We start from the raw sequence: 16867 nt of genomic DNA, 5'->3' as shown, positions 1-16867 counted from the left end.
TACTGTTTTTTTCACAATTATGCTGAATACAAAAGGCCATAAAATGCAATATAATCATTCATAAACATGTGACTCTAATATGATCCATTGTACCAGAGTCTGTATGTAATTTAACATAGACAAAGCAACATACATTTATACCCTCTGGACTGAAAACAACATGTTAAATGTAAGCATATTTTGAAAATGTATTCTCACATGTGGATCAGTAAAAAATATCCCATTGTTTCAGTGCGGTTTGGGAAAAAATCCTTAATATTACTCCATTTGAAACGCTGTAAGATATATGCAAGAAAAAATTGGAATAATTCCTACTCCCAAATTAAGCTTCCAAGAAACATGAATTTATCGCTTGTGACAGGATAAATCTAAATTAGGGAGCGCAGATAAGGCGGATCATTCCCCAAAAATCTGTGGTCAAGTGTAAACATGTCGATATACTGTATTATGTATGTATTAAGTGTTTTTGCATTTGAAATGTTGATTGGATTATGTCTCTTTGATAAATTTGAGTCGTAGTTTAGCTCCATTTTTGAGTTAGGCCATGTGAACAATGATTTACTGATTCACGTCATAGTACAGTCACTTTTTTAAGTATATTAAGCAGCTTTTTCCTCATAAAAATGATAAATAATATCCCAAATTTAAAAAAGAACACGCTATACAAAACTTGCTTATTTCAATTTGCATTAACGTAAGATGCTACAGTGAAAACTATGTTGCTGGACTGAAATGATCCCAAACAATCGCATTGTTTTGCTGCCATTTGTACATGTGTAAAGAATCTAAAAATCGGCAATGACTACAAAGCGGACTGTAACGTTGATCAATGGCGGTGCATTGACACTGACCATATTTGAAAGTGTTTCATTATTGACAGTGGCTCTGCTCTGGATCACTTTGTATATCCTGCTGAGAACTCCGCCGCTTCTCACCGAGCTTTCCAACGGCTCAGACAACTGATTTATCAAGTGTTCGTGTACACACATTTCTTTTCAAGCCGTGTCTGTGCACTTTCAATTTAATGAAAATAATTTATCACTGCTCAGCCGAACAGTATTGGAAGGGAATAAAGTAACAAATGGACAAAGTGTCTAGTCCAGTGAGATGTTTACATGGACTCCATTAGTCTTCAGGATCTGATCCATGAAAGGAAGTGGAGTGACGGATGACACTGAGAGATTGTAAAATGGATTATAGTTCAGGATGATGCCAGTAATTGGTATTTTCCTGATCTTGACTCTAACTGTAAGCACATCTTTTATCTGCTGGTAGCCACCATGAGTTTTTTTCAGTCTAGCAGGAGGTCAGTGGGAGGTGACTGTCTGCCCCGGGGTTGCTCCAGCCGAGGCATGATACTCTAAGCCTTAAAGTCCAAAGTGGGATTCTTCTACCACTCTGATCTTTTATGCGGTTTCCACCCAGGAACACAGGAGATTTAAACTCTGGCTGTTATAAATCAGACTCGAGCCATTTTCATTGTTTGTCTTTAGGCTTTTTTAGAGAATCATCAAAATAGAAAAGTACGCCCATTGAAACAGACCTGCAGCCAAGTAGTAGGAACTGTGGGAACTAGCCTGGCTGGACCTCAGAGACCACACTAAGCTGTTTGCTAACCACCCTGAGACTCAGCACACCGCTCACCGCCAAGCACACCGCTCACCGCCAGCACACTGCCTGCCAGCCGGTCGCAGGTGCTATTCATAGCAGTAAGAGAAATTACCCAACAAATTGTTCACTACATAAAAAAGATGCTATCTGTCTCTTTTGCGACACAATAGCCCAGTGTTTCGTCCACTGGTTTGGTCTAAGCCTTCACAATCGTGCTTTAGCTTTCATCTAGCACAGGATGATTTGGATCTATAAACTTTTTACTTTTTACATATTTAAAATTGACATATCCCTGGAAAGATCAAAAATATGTACCAAAAAGAGTCACGTCCGTACATATCTTTTGAACCTGCGTTAACCACTAACAGCGAAAACAAGTTGTGAACACTTCCAGTTTAGCCCTCCGGCTAACTTGAATGAGGATAAAACAACTCAAATATTCTTCTGGACTTTCCAAATGTTATCGACAAAATGGATCACATTTTTGACAGAGAAACGATTCGTTTCGTTGGGGTTGTGAGGTTCAAAAAAATGTATCCACCCTTTTTTCATGATTGTGTGATTTGTGCAAGAAAAAATGCCTTTTGGGTCACTGTCGGACCTGGAAGTGGCTGGCTTTAATTTCTGAGTCAGTCATATTTGTATGCTTTCATATGCAGACATCTGTTTATAGAGATTACAATCAATTGAACATAAAATATACACTATTGCTGACTGTTACAGTCCTAACCCATTTGTGTGTGTGGGGGAAAACAATTGAGAGAGACCATCAGGACTCATTGACAAGGCAAGACAAGGCAGCTTTATTTATATAGCCATTTCATACACAATGGCAACTCAATGTGCTTTACATAAAAAACAAACATTTAACAGTAAGAATTGGAAACAAAAAACATAAAAACATAAAACCCAATAATAGTAAAAACTTGGTCTTAGTCTGAATGACTAGATCCAAATTGGCAGGGTTGGCATTGTTTGGGGAAACCTTCTTTCATTGGTGCCTTGGAGCATCATGCCTTGCATTTTGATTTTCCAACAAAGATTTGAAAGGATTTTTATACTTTATGTGATGTTTGATGGGCACTCTTATTTATTTATTTATTTACATAAAAGTGTAGCCATCACACTTGTCAGTTCTGTCTCACCTCTTGCTCTCCCTTCCTCCACCTTCTCCAAACCCTTTGCTTTGCCTCAGCTCTCCTACCTGATGAACCTCCTCAATTGTTTTCCCCCACAATGAATGTAGCCAAGGGTTTCTACGGTCATCCAAAAGTTCTGCCTATTTCTGTGCAAATAAATATTTTTATTTAACTTTGGTATGCATGCCTCTGATTTACTGTAGCATTGCACACTATTAAACAGCTGCCTGCTGCGGCCCAAAAAACAACACTATGAGATGAGAGTGCTGAGAGTGAACCAAGAAAGTAAAGTGCAGCCTTTGGGCAGTCGGACAGCTGAACCAGTGCTTCCCAAACTTTCACATACCCCTAAAACTGACACAAATTAGACCACAGACCCCCATTTGATAAGATTTTTGCTTTTAGATGTTTTATAAAGACAAAGTGTATTAAATCTATGACCAAAATAGTCATACGTTATGTCATTGTGTTCATTATGGATGGTAGTATAGTGACAATACACCTCTAAGGACCCCAAATATCACCCTCAAGGACCCCTGGGGGTCTACGGACCCCACTTTGAGAGCCACAGAGCTAATAAATGATCTGAAACTCACTATACAGCTTGGTAAAGCTGAGGGGAGCAGCAGAGTGGCTTTCTCTTTCTTTGTAGGTTTATCACTACAAATAACAACACAATACATTACACATAGAAAACATTAGAAAACATATTTATTATAGCTGCTTTAAAGAAATAGTCTTAAAATGTACTCACTTCCTTGTCGGGAGTCAGATGAGTAGATCCATACCACACCCAAAACCACACCTTTATTTTGAGATGGAGCTGGATGGTAGCAGTTAGCTTAGCTTACCATTAACAGCTAGCCTAGCTGTGTCCAAAGCTTTTAAATATGCCTACCAAACACCTCTAGGAAGTAAATATCTAGGGAGAGTAGCTTCTTTAAGTCTGTCCGTCCATCTACTGTATATGGATAAACTTTTGTTTGTAGCCTAGGCAACATTTCAGAAAGCCAGGTTAGCTATTTCATCCATCGTTGGGCCTTTTCGCTAAACTACGCTAACGTCTTTAGGTGGTAATTTAACCATTTTGGGCTACACCTCAATAACTATTTGGACATCAGGTGTAAATCAGACACTAATAAAATAAAAAATAAAAGAAGCACTGCAATGTCCTTTAGATTAGATTAGATTAGATTAGATTAAAGAAACTTCATTAATCTCCCTAGATGATAAAACTAACTACAGCATTGGATCAGAGCAAGAACTAAAAGTGCTCGTTAAAAAATCTGACTGCTGATGAGACAAAAGACCTCCTAAAATGTAAAAGAGGTTTTTAGGCTGTTAAAGACATTGTGGGTAAAGGATGGCCTCGTTCTCTTTCCTAGAATGACTTGACGTCTTTGCCTCCGAAGCACAGCATAAAAGAGGTCACAAGCCAAGATTTTTGAATACAAGTAGCTCCACTGACAGAAGGACGTTTCTGCTTTGTAGGTTAAATGAAGTAAATCAATTTCATGATTCATGTGCAGAACATCAACAGCGATTTGTTAAATGAAAGACGTCGGCTGATTTACAAGACAGCTGCTGAGTCAGGATGTCACGCCGTCTCGTACGTCATAAACTGTACCTTCCCTTCACTTTAAACTGCATGTTATCAAACAGCGGAGCCATAAAATGTCTAAATATAAAGTCTAGCAGACATGGAAGTGAAGAGGGTAATTAACACTGTGGAAAAGCAGGCAGATGATGAACTGTTTATCTATGGTCTCTTTTTACTGGTTTAGCACGATGAAGCTATAATAAACTCAGTGTAGCATTTCTAGGCAATAGTCATCATATAGTTTACATATACTGTATTGTGAGCCATTTATGAGGTGCTGTAACTATTTATAACAGTATGTTTATGTATGTTTATAACAAGGTTCCTTATTATGGTTTTAAAGGGTGTGGAAGTTTTGGAAAGTGTATGCACACATAGTCAACTTTTTGTTTTTTTGCACCCTGGTTGAGAGAGTTAGTAAAGATGTTTTTTAAAAGGGGGGGGGGGGCAATTATTATTATTATATATTTGTTTGGTTTTTTTTAAGGTTTAACAGCACATAGCACAATATAGACGCGAGAAATAAAGTGTAAAATTAAATAAAAATAAATTAATAATATGGTAAGTCAAATTAAATAATGAAGTAACTAAGCAACCCGAGAAAAAAAAAGTGAATAATATGATTAAAAAGATGTGCCAGTACACATATGTCAATTTCCATTGTCATGTAGACTACAGGTAAGCATTTGGGTCAATTTGACATTAACATATACTTACTGACATGATGATAAACACAATTCAAAAGGTTTTCAAAGATCCAGATTGAACTTTTTAACTTCAGTTTATACAGCCATCATTCATGTATGGAGGCTTTTATAAAGATTTAGCTTTTTTTGGTTAAACAGGTGCCAAATCATGACTGACAAGTGTTTTTGCAAGCTGAAAAAGACATTTAAGCCAAGCCCAGCTTATGAAAATATCAGAAGAAGGGTGCTGTGATATATACGTAGGTGGTGAATGAAAAATCTGGTGCCGCTTCAGTGCAATCGCTGCACATTCTTTATGAATGTCAAATCTCCCAGAATACTTTGCAAGGTGTGCTAATTAAGCATGAAAGTACAAACAGGCTCGGGTGCAAGGCAAGAAGTAACACACATGCTTCCTGAGCACACAGAGATGGTTATTTTCAAGGCTCGGAGAATCTCTCCCAACTTTGCTTTTTACAAGATTAATAAAACAAGATAACCAGCATGCGAGTATAATCCGCCGCCTTTCTTGCGTTTAATCCAATAAAGGCTAATTATAAGCAGCGGTATTAAAGGAGGTCATGTCTCAGCTTGTCATGTAAAGGTGCTGCAGCTTGCTGTCAGTTTCAAGCCCACCCACTGTGCAGCTTCCTGACAAAGTCCAGCCTTTCTTTTATGCATAAATGTAGCTTTCCTGCATGTTCTCACAATGAATGACTGCATATGAGTTATTTGGACAGGAACGGTTGCATGCCTCGGAGATATGATATGATCATCACAGACATAGCACAGAGAGCATATTGCAACAACCCCTTCAATTGGCCTGAGAATAATGTCTATATGAACAGGGTGGATCCCTTCCACACACGAGACCGCTGTCAAAATGTTCAAATACTGAATGTGATGTAAGAATACATAAGGTGTATTTTTTTTGCAGTTGTGTGCATACATATTTTTTAAGACATCTGAATGATTTCTCATGAACAGGAAGCCACTTCACCTCCTCCACGAACTTAAAAACCACACACATGCTCTCTGGGTCGACTGAAACATTCGTAATGACTCTGATGAGCTTATTAAAAATCAAGACCATGCCTTAAAGAAAAAGCACTGACTCTCCCATTTATGAAGTGTACACTGCTACAGTAAAAAGCTTGTGTAGTCACTGTGTTATGAATATGAGCCAGTTAACTTTGAGCAGGTGATGCTAATTGAGTGGTACAGGCCATCTGGAGCCGATTAAATAAAATATTTCTGTATCACTCAAATACGATTCCTGTAACAGGACAGGCACAACAAGCAAGCATGACCCAGTCTGTTGTATTTGCATGCTTATAATGAACAGATATTTTAATGGTAATGGTTCGGGGAATACTTAATTTTGCTATTGAGACTGACCTTGCATCCTGCTGTTTTCAGAGCGCGGTGCTCGTGCAGTCAAATATCGAACGTCTGGTGACACAATGGGTTGTTAATGTACAGCCTTTTGCAATTAGTGTGGCTGCAAAAAGTCTGTTTTAAAGCTGAAAACGAGGCCTGTGTTTCAACAATGTCACCCAACTTCTTTCCATGACCATTAAATGTCACTCCACGAAGCACGGCTCAAACAGTTCTCTGTGACGGATGTTTTTGTTTATGGACACATTTGGGAAATTGTTCCTCCCACAGTAATCAAGTGGTTCCTATTAAGTGTTTTCCGTTATTATGTGTCCGTTCTTATTTTTATTACGACAAATCAAGCAGCACCAAAGTGTTCAGGGAGAGAAATACGCCGAATTCCTGTCACTGTTTGTCTCAAAAAACTTGTTAACTGTGCTTTCTTGGGGCCTGACATTCCAGCTTTATCGTCATAAGTGTGTGTGTGTGTGCGTTTAATGTATAAACACGAGATCTGCAGGATCCTCATACAGCACAGCAAGTGCAGTAAAAACAGCAGACACAGATGAAACAAGCAACACCACGGGCACAGGCACTTGGACGCAGATCTAAGAACCGCTCAGCTCCAAAGCCCATTCTCTCTTTCTCCCTTGTTCTCAATATTTCCTAATAATTAGTGCTGCGCCACAGATGTGCACGTCTTCCTCTTCACCCTACTGCCTTTTCCACCCCTCTGCATCCTCTTGAGTGCGAATGCGGGACACGAGGATGAGGATTTAAAGAGTGCATCATATGCTTTCTATTTCATAAAGCCATTAAAAGGAGGATGAAGATGAAAGCTGAACAGCCCTTTACGCCCTAACAAAAAGCTGTGGAGAATTACAGGCGAGCGTATTAAAGGACTCTAATCATATTCTGAGTAGTTTGATGAACCCAAACATATGGGGGGAAGAAGAAAAATGCAAGTAACTTCGGGAGGTTAGAAAATCAACTCACTGGGCTTCATGAAGCCTGTGGGAAAACGGATAAATGAGTCAACTAAGCAATAAAATTTTCAAAGGTGACTGATAATTTTATTTAGTGAGATTATGGGAGAAAAATTTAGATCCTGGGCTCATTTATTAGGGCCGACTTATCTGCGACTGATTGGATATCCTGTTTCTCACCAGTGAATCATTTCCCCTATAAACAAGTACAAAACATGAGCTTCCACCCTTATGATTCAAAGGTGATGGGTGGCTGTGAGATCACGTAAGATCGGGTATGAACAAGACAATGATTCAGTGCACACTTTCATCTCCGAGAAACAAAAAAGAAAAACACGGATGTAACTCATTTTTATTTGAAATGTAATAACATCCCTCGCAATCCCCGAAACCAGATCCATCGTGAATGTAAACGTACCTTTTCTGTAGAGTCACTAATTAAAGTGTCACTGGTGCATGTGACTACGCCATCGACTCAGCGCAGGAACTTGTCTGCTTTGATTCCGGCTTTAGTTATAAACATTTCCACACAGCAAAAAGAGAGAAAAAAAAGAAAAGAAAAGAAGAAAAAACACAGTGCTGCACATAGCTGGAATAAATGGCACTTCATCACACTAAATCCGGCGCTGTTATTGATGAGATTTCAGAACAAGCATCCTGGATTCCTTCAAATAAACTGCAAAGAGGGACCTATAACCTGCTCCGACACATAATCCCTCCATTTTACATGAGCTACTTCCTGACCCTCGGTTCTCGCTCGTGAATGCTGTACCTGGAATATTTCTCCTTTAAACACCTTACATGTGGATTTAAGGAAGTAAACTACAGTAGTTCTTGTTTTTTTTGGCATAAATCTTTTTATTTTGAACAATAAAAAAAAAGTTCTTTTCCGCTTTCTCTTCGCTACGGCAGTCATGAAAAGGTCGTCTCCATTTGCTACATCAATTGAAATTCTCAACTTGCAGCTATAGTTTGAATTCAGACGGAGTAAAAGGAGGTGGTCCCTGGTTTACTGGGGCCCCTAAGGGACCACACAGCTGGTCCGCAATAATTGCTGTGCAAGGGACCGTGGAGAGAAAAAGACTGTACAGAGGGGTAGAGAGAGTAACTCCGACCGGTTTGAGCTTTTCTCAATAACCCTGCTGGACGTCATGCTGGTTGACTGGTGTTTGACCCAGGTGTTCCGGTCCAGTCTTGTGAAACATAAAATAGCATTTGCATCAACACTTGGAGATTCGGACTTGGAAAGCTTTCTCTCGCTCCCCCTGTCATCTCATTCCCACTATTGATGTCATTTCCCCTCTGACTTTCCCCCCTCTCTTTCTCTCTCTCTCTCTTTTCTTCTGTTGCTCTATTTTTGTCATTTGTCCTCATTGCTCAGATTTTGAACAGAGGTTTGCCTCCATCTACTGGAGGAAGGATATGTTTTACTACATGGATCTGATGACTGTACTGTTGGGAAATAGACACTTTGTAGAAGGAGGTTTCTGATATTTTGGATGGGTGGACTTTTTTGCAGTTAATTTTAAGGACATTTTATAGAGAAGAAAACTGTGTTAAATTGGTATAGTTGATATGTAACTGTTGTATGTAAATAAATAAGATTTTTGACAATTATTGAACATACTTTGCAGTGTGTAGTTGTGCGTATGTATTAGCATTGGATATTACTTCTTAAAAACTCTACAATGTGTGAGTGTATATCAACAGTTTTATAGTTCTTTTATTTTCTGTCTCATTTCCAGGAACATTTACTAAAAGTAGCCGATCTGCTGTGTGTATATGTTCATTCCCAGGATTTCTTTAAAAGTGTTATGCGGTTTTGTAGTATAAGGGAAATGTGCTCATTAGAAAGGTTTTTGTGCAAATTAAGAACCATTTATGAACCAAAACATATTGAGGATATTTATCAGACGAACCAACATAACACTTTATCTTTTGTACCAAATTGAACAACCCTTTTTGTTGAATGTCATAAAGTACCTGCAAAGTGTGAACATATTGTACGTACTGGATTGCATTTGTTGACAGCCAGGGGTCGGGACCCCATCTAAGCAGTAGCACCTTAAATCTGAGGGTTCATGAAATTATGCATTACTTGATATATCTGATAAAAATGGACTTGCAAAGTACACCACTGCACAAAACTGGCCTGGTTCCCAATTCCAAACCAATATATAAAAACTGTATATGAACATCGACACAGCGTTGCAGTGTTTGGAGATTATTCCAATGATTGGTGGATTGATACTGATTTATAAAAAACCCTGCAGATAACACACGTCATACTATTTCTGGGATTCAAAGCAATAGACCACTCATGATAACATGTTAATACCTCAGCCATTTATTTCTTAAACATAAGAAAGAAGGGACTTCTCCAAGGTAAGAAAAACAACATTGCAATTTAAAATCAAGTGCACTTCAACAATGTCTCATTCTGTAAGGGAGCCGTCCCTTCCTACTGTGTGAAGTGAGATAGACAAACTCAAAAACATATCAAAAGAATCAATCTTTACTGTAAGGCTTTGGGTGGGGTGCTGTGTCGTTACTGTTGTGATGCGTTCTTTGAGATGTCAGTGGCGGTGACACACGTGTATATCTATGTATATATATGTATTTATATATATACATAGATACCCATAAACAGCCAATCCACAACCCGACAACATCACAACAATGTCCTCTGCGACATCTGTACATAAACAGAAATGCAACTATGTGACAAGGTAAGACGTTGACTGTGTAATGGACAGTCAGGCAGTCAGGCAGTGGGCTCACTTGTGCTAAAACTCCTGCTTTAAGCCTTTTTATCAGAATGGGAGCAAGAAGAGGATGGCAGCTCTGGTGTCAGAGCCTTACCTGGGCCAAACAGTATTCCTTACTCATTTCAGGTGTTTGTTTGAATGCTCTCAAGAATACCAGATGGATGGCGTTCATTGCTTCATTAACAATTCAGATAAGTTCAGCCAGATGATTTTCCACGATGTAAGATATCGGCTGTCAGGCACCGAGAGTTTAAACATCTCGGGTTTTTGCTGACCTCAGCACAGATGGCTGAGTTGCCCCACAGGAGACTAAAACTTTGCCTTAAAATCACAGGAAGTTATTATACGAGTCAATTTAACATACTTTTCTATGATAAAAAAAACTACCTGGTTCCATTTGTATTACTTAACAATCCTCCTCTCCAGTCTGGTATCTCGTACAGTTTTAAACAAACACTCTGAATCAAGTACAAATACTCTCTGGCACAGCTCTGACTACCATTATATACTGTAGGTGACTCATCCAAAAACGACATGGATAATGACATATGTAGTCAGCTAAATGGTAAAGTTGGAGAAGTAGGTCACGATCACACTATCAGGATCATTTCAAAGTTTCCTACTGTACAAAAAATAACCTTCTTTATTAGCAGAGCTCAATAATTAACCTATAATTAACTTGCATCCTTGTAACAGGAGAAATCTAAAGAAAAAACAAAACATAACTTTGAGGAGAAAAAGAAATTAGAAAGAATGCTTCATCTGAAATTTCAACTCTCTAGATCCAATAACAAACAATATTCTATCTATATACAGTAGTAGGCCAGTTAGGACAGTAAAATGCAGCAATTCACGATTGCCTTAGTGCATGTTACATACTTAGTATATATAACATTATACATCAATGGCATTTCACATTTGACATTCTCGATAATACATAATGTACCTTGAGTATAACCCACAATAGGATGCTGGTACCTTGGTAAACAAAACAAAGCAAATTGACATTACAAGGTTTCACAATTAGGAAGAAAAAATACAGGCTTTTTAAGAGGCCTTTGACAGAAAACATGGGGTTAGATTGTAACTATTTAAGATGTCATTAGTTAAAATAACCATAAGTAATAAGCAATTAAAAAAGAACTTGTGCAAATCACTAGTTGTTGAACAGCAGGTGGCAGTGTTTACCTGTTACTCGATGCATAAGAGTGTTAAAACAGCTTTGTAGCCATCATAGAAATGTTATTTTCATGCATTCTTTGATGCTTCATCAAAAACAGGAAAAAGTTTGAGAATTTTTGACATTTCAATAGTGGCTACAAAATAAAAGTAGAAAAAAAAGAAAACCTCTACAGTGGCTAGTGTGGCTACCACCACTTTATTAGATCTTATTTTAAGAGCAGTTGGAGCCTCAAACAAAAACTGTTGATGATTTGATCATTTGATCATGTAGGCAGTTGATGCTTTAAAGTACATACCCTCATCCTGGAACGAGAATTTTGCCCCAATAATTCCCAAATGTAAATATATACTGTACGTAAAACTTAACAAGAAAGACTTGTTGCTTTTTGTGTATTCAGAAGGAGGGCAGTATTGTAGAGCAGATGCAAATATTTGCATGAGTGAAACCCCAGTTAACTTGTATGACAACAAAGCCATTTAGAAATGGCTTCTGCACAACACAGTAGGTCACTTGGCACAGACTTGGTGTATCATGTGTTTGTGTCAGAGCACAGAGGTGCACGGTTCTCTGTCTGTATACAACAGCATGTCTTCATTTTACATTTATCTGATAGGGAAAACGTCATCGTGTGGTTTGGGGATCATAATGAGATGGTGGTAAAACACAGAGTGATGCATGTGCTAAATAATACTTGAGAATAGTCTCAGATTTGAACTGCCTGACTAGATCAATCTCACCAGACACTTCAGCAATCCTGATACAGGATGTGCGTGATGTGTTGCAAGATGTGGGAATTGGAGTGCACTGCGTTACAGATCTGAAACATTTTCAAGTGAATGAGATGGGCTGAACAACAGGGCTCAGAGTGCACAATAACAACGTGTGCATGAACCAGCAATGAGACCGTCAGTGGGAGCTGGAAACAGGAAACAACAGAGCGACTGTCCTCTTGGTCAGTGAGTCAGAGGCTTCAGCAAAACACTTGACATTTCAATGCATGTTTGGAGATCCCATTTGAAGATTTGATTTCATTAAATGAGGCTGTAATGCATCACATCTGGATGCATTCATTTAAATTTGAGTCTGCATTATTCTTCCCACTGACCCCAGCAAAGTCTTCACACTGCTAATTTGGCTGTTTTTCTTACAAACTATGTGAAACTGCAATCATAGTACAACTGGAGAGACTCGAGTTGCAACTAACAATTACTTTGATTAATAATTAACCTGACCAATTAGTTGTTTGGTCTATAAAACACGAGAAAACTGTGTAAATGGATATTACAATTTTTTGCAGCAAAAGCACCACTTTGTTTTGTCTAAAACCTGACAATATTCATTTTACAGTAATATAAGAAACTGGAATCATCAAATGTTTGCCTTTTTTTTTTTTGCTTAAAAATGTACTGAAACAACAACAACCAATCAAAATGGTTTAAATTTTTTGTCAATCCCACGTCTGTCTCTGGTATAAAATGAGCAAAATCCATGTCCAAAAGACAGTTCAAATGGAAACTGGAAAAGAAAATTAATGGTGGACTGGATTGCTTAACATTATGCCTAATTATATATTTTAGGGAAAGAAAGAAATGAAAAAAACAATTCATAGAAGATATGACACTGCAGGTGGTGCAAATGTTAAAATGGCAGCGACATCTGTAGATCTCACCTGCCGCTACTACTTTCCTCTCCTATAGGTGGCGCAGATTGTCATGTGTAAAACTGGTCGAAAAATGTCAGAAAACCTCCATCTAGTGTAGAGTAACAGCCACCTAAATGTGAGTTTGTGGGCTACCAGGCTACTGTAGAAACATGCAGCATAGCAGGCACTGTGGAAGAGGACCCTGCTTCCTCTGTAGATATAAAGAGCTCATTCTACGGTAACAAAAAAACAATAATTCTTATTTTAAGGTGTTTATACACTAATTAAAACATACATATGAATATTGTATTTCATTTCTGCCAACTCCATTCTGCAAGATGCCACTATATTCTACAGACTGCACCTTTAACACCTTCAAAACCTTGCATTGAAATGACGAGTGTAGCTGCAGAATCACTTCATTCTCATCCAAACAAGCCAAGTTATTGTTGTTCTCGTGCAGAAAACTTACAACTCCTCAATCTAGACGAAAGAAAGACAGAAAAAAAAAAGTTTTGAAGCACCGGATGAACAGGTGATGAGGGGATGAGTGTATCCTTAGACGTGATGACATGTACGCCGTATGTATCCATGTGTATCTTATGCTGCCACCTGCATCTTGCTGTATATTACGAACCAATTAGCATTACTATGGAAAACACCAGTAAACACGATGATTACATGCCTCAGTATCCAATCTAAGCTTGGAAAAAACCCTGCTAACATAAGCACGTTTTGCACAATTGTGATATGATAAATATCGCAATTACACAAATTTTACATGCACATCATATTTGAATATTAATGCACATGTAACAGAAACATGGAAGAGCTGTGCAAAAAGTTGATTATTCTGTGATGTCTTATACAAATATGATATATAAGGACTTAAGACATACTGACGATACCTACACGTTATAGACACATTGCTCATACATTCATATATGTCAACACTTAAATATGTATATACAGTATACATGTATATATTCATATGTATACATATATATCAAAGGAGGAATAAATAGTGCCATTAATGAGGTGAGATGACCTAGTTTTTAATTTTTCTTTCTAGTGAGACAACTATCCCCCTGGAATCATGTTAACATACCCCTGGCCATTTATTCAAGAGAAATATTCATGTGAGACATAGTGGCTGAACTAGCGACGTGCTGTAGTTTGCAAACTGAAGTGATGCTGGTGGTCAGCCAGCTAAATAATTGAATACTTTCCATCTCAGACACCCTAGTTCTCACAGTCCCTGTCTGGAAAGTGTCTGTCCACTTCTGTCTCTGAGGAGTGACCTGCTGCAGGTTTTAAAAACACTCCAAACTGTGTCCACCCTGGCACTAGGTCTAGTTTACAGTATTATGTCCTGTAATAAATAGTGTCATTCAGAATGTGTTGTTGAACTAACGTTGCCTATATGTAACAACCACAGCCTGAATAGTCATATTTAGATGTGATTACATTCTATATATTTGATGGGGTATTGACATATATTGCAATGCTTTAATACATACGAACAAAAAAAAAGACTGTATGATTTGACCCTGTGTGTGCATGAAGTCAGACATAGTTAAGTACCGTGTGACACACACTCAGAAGTGAGACGAGTGACATGTTGTGTATGGACCTCTGACAAACTGTGTTGATGAAACAGTGGAATTGGATACTGGCCGAATAGCTGTGTCAGGGAATTGGCAGTGGACAACTCTCTGGCGTGATGACTGGAACTTTCTGTTGAAAGTGGGTGGCATCCATCCCCCCCGGTGATGCGTTTGACAGTTTAACACAGAGGCCTCTAGTTTGATGGTGGTAAACTGGTGAAATGGGCTTTTAACACCCCTATGCTAATACCATGTGGCATTGGTAATGCGGGTGTGTTATTATGAAAATTCTGCTGACGCTAGCATTTTAAAAACGGAGCCAACTAGAAGAAAGGTCTTTCTTCTTTAATTGGAGGATCTCTTGGTAGGACGCACACAGACTATAGTGCACATTTTTAGCCATTTTTCACACAAATTTCCGCCAAAGTCTGAGCTCCGACTGGGAAACTTGGACCCATTTTAAGGTGAACACCATAAATGCTAAGTAATCAACTTAAGCTATGAAGTCATTTTCCCGCCTTAAAGTGCTGTCAATTAAATAGGACCGATTATCTAATTAGAGGGATGTCAAAATGAATCATAAATGATGCAGGCTACATGGAGAAGACAGGTCTTTTAAGGTCAACCATGTTAATTTGTTTGGATTTGCTGTCGTGGAGTAGTGGAACACTTCAAGATCGGATAATTTAATGGAAAGGACCATTACAGTGCCGACGAGGAAAACCATTACAGTGCAGACGAGGAAAAGAATTTGTTGTTTCGGAAACCATGACGAGTGTTTTTGGACTGCGTTACAGTTTATTTAATCAGATGAAGGCAACCTAACTTGTATTCATTTTTCCTTGTGTAGTAGTGAAGGAAATACTTGAAAACAGATCTATCTATAAGACGTGATAAAACCACCCTTTATACTCATTCAGTTGTCTGACAATAGATATACTGTGTTTTTGAATAAGACTATATATAGTAGAACCCGACTGATATATCGATCAGCTGATATTATCGGCCGATATTGACCTATCACAGATATCTAGGCTGCATTTTATGTAAACATGACCCTTTTTCTTAATTCAAGTTTAATATATTCATGTTTTTTTTGTTCTGCAGTTTTTTATTCATAGTTAATTATAATGATTTATTTATATGATTTATTTATTTATGTATAAAGTTTGTTAAACTGTAAAATATCATGGCGTCCATTACATATCTTTGTCACAAGCGATAAATCATCGGATCATTACAAAACAAATGGTGTATTTATGTTCATATTCTGTATATACGTAAACACACATTTTCTCGTAATGATCCCTTAACGGTGATTTTCAAATGCTTGTGTCTCGGATATGTAATGGACGTATTATCAGGCAATATATCAATATCGGCATTTTTTAATTCCCTAATATCAGTATTGACTTTGGTCCCAGAAATCCAGTATCGGTTGGGTCGTAATATGTATGTGTAAACCTCTTCTTTACATCTTGGATAGATGCTATTGAGATAATAAAATTCAGCTAATGAAGTCATGTTCTCATCTCCTGCTGCCTTCACAAACAGAGAATTAGACTAATCTTAAACCAATGTGACTCTTAACAATTATTTCTTATGTAGGAGAGAATTGAATTTAAGCCACATTAAAGGTGAAATACATAAAAAAAACAATTTAAAGATTTTTAATTTATAAGATGATATTCAGTCTGGTGATAATATACCAGGAAAGCTTCATGCTCTCATAACTGTGATGTTTCCTGTGGTGAAGCTGACTGAGCTCAATGACAAACACCATATTTAGCTGTAGTGAACATTTTTTGTATATGAGTAGCTAAATATGTCCGGTTACATGAAGAACCCATGCAGCTCATTATTTTTAATTAGCTCGACCTTTTGCTGTTGCTGCTGCCGGCTTCACTGACACCATCATTTTTTATGCCACCGCCGTCGAACTAGAGGCCAAAGAGTCAAAGATGCTGACAGCTCGCAAATTGATGTGTTAGAGTGTGAGTAGTTTGTAACTTTAACGTTTGTGCATAAAATATCTACCCGCCCCTTTACAGGTAGAAGGTAAGAGAATTAAGGATTTTAAGGATTGTGTGGGCAAAATAAAAATGGGGTTGTTGTTTTTTTTAGGGTTTCGTGGAATGTTTGGGATTTTCCTCCATTTACATCTGACTCTGTGTGTAAAAAAAACTGACTTATTTTGCTTCGTTGTTGCATTGTGTGTGTGTGTGTGTGTGTGTGTGTGTGTGTGTGTGTGTGTGTGTGTGTGTGTGT

At 38.0% G+C, this 16867-nt stretch overlaps 1 protein-coding gene across 1 annotated transcript in view; it reads right to left on the bottom strand.

Annotated features, from left to right (window-relative positions):
• nbr1a (NBR1 autophagy cargo receptor a) overlaps window positions 1-16867 on the bottom strand; it is a 504698-nt gene that overhangs the window by 406552 nt on the left and 81279 nt on the right. The window lies entirely within an intron of this gene.

The sequence above is a fragment of the Scomber scombrus genome, chromosome 21, assembly GCF_963691925.1.
Source record: "Scomber scombrus chromosome 21, fScoSco1.1, whole genome shotgun sequence".
NCBI lineage: Eukaryota > Metazoa > Chordata > Actinopteri > Scombriformes > Scombridae > Scomber > Scomber scombrus.
Note: the sequence above shows the minus strand (reverse complement) of the source record. Positions and strands in the feature narration are given on the sequence as shown.